The following is a 772-nucleotide window of genomic DNA, read 5'->3' on the forward strand; positions in this document are numbered from 1 at the left end:
GTTTAGAATAGAAGATTTTCTTGTCTTTGCAATACAGGGTCTCATGTATCTTAGGTTGATCTCAATTCACTATGTAGCCAAGGATGACTTTGAACTTCAGGTCTTCCTGCCTCCATGTTTGAGTGTTGAGATCACAGGTGTGCTATCACCACTTCTGGTTTACGTGGTGCTGGAAACTAAACCCAGGGCTCTGTGCATGATAGGCGAGCACTCTACCAGTTGAACTACATCCTCAGTCCCTAGGTTGGTTGGTTTGTGTGTTTGTGTGTGTGTGTGTGTATTTCTGGTTTTGTAATTTATTCTCAGCAGTGACAGCCCATCTTTTTGCTTCATTCTATTAACTAGAAGCACATCTTTAGATCCAATCAACTCTACAAGGCTAGAGATAAGCAAGGGTGTGAGGTGAAACACTGGGGAACACCAAAAGCCATCTCAGAGGCTGCCAGCTACACGCTGGAAGATTTTGGAAAGTCTATCAGTGTGTGATCTAGCTATATCTTATCCTTTGAAAGGCAGTGTGTGTGTGTGTGTGTGTGTGTGTGTGTGTGTGTGTGTTGAGGGGAGAGTTGGATAAGTATGGTTTCAGACTGCTGCAATGTAGTTATCCTTTGTGCCTTGACTGTGCTAGGCAAACACTTTACCATGAGCTCACACACCCACCTCAATAGCACAGCTTTAAGAATGTTTTATCTAGAATAATAGAGTCCTTAAACTAAAGTCACCCTTCAGAGGAGTCCCTACATCTCAAACAGACCCACCTTTCTTTTTCTTT

This window comes from Nannospalax galili, unplaced genomic scaffold, assembly GCF_000622305.1.
Source record: "Nannospalax galili isolate Female #2095 unplaced genomic scaffold, S.galili_v1.0 scaffold1491, whole genome shotgun sequence".
NCBI classification, from domain to species: Eukaryota; Metazoa; Chordata; class Mammalia; order Rodentia; family Spalacidae; genus Nannospalax; species Nannospalax galili.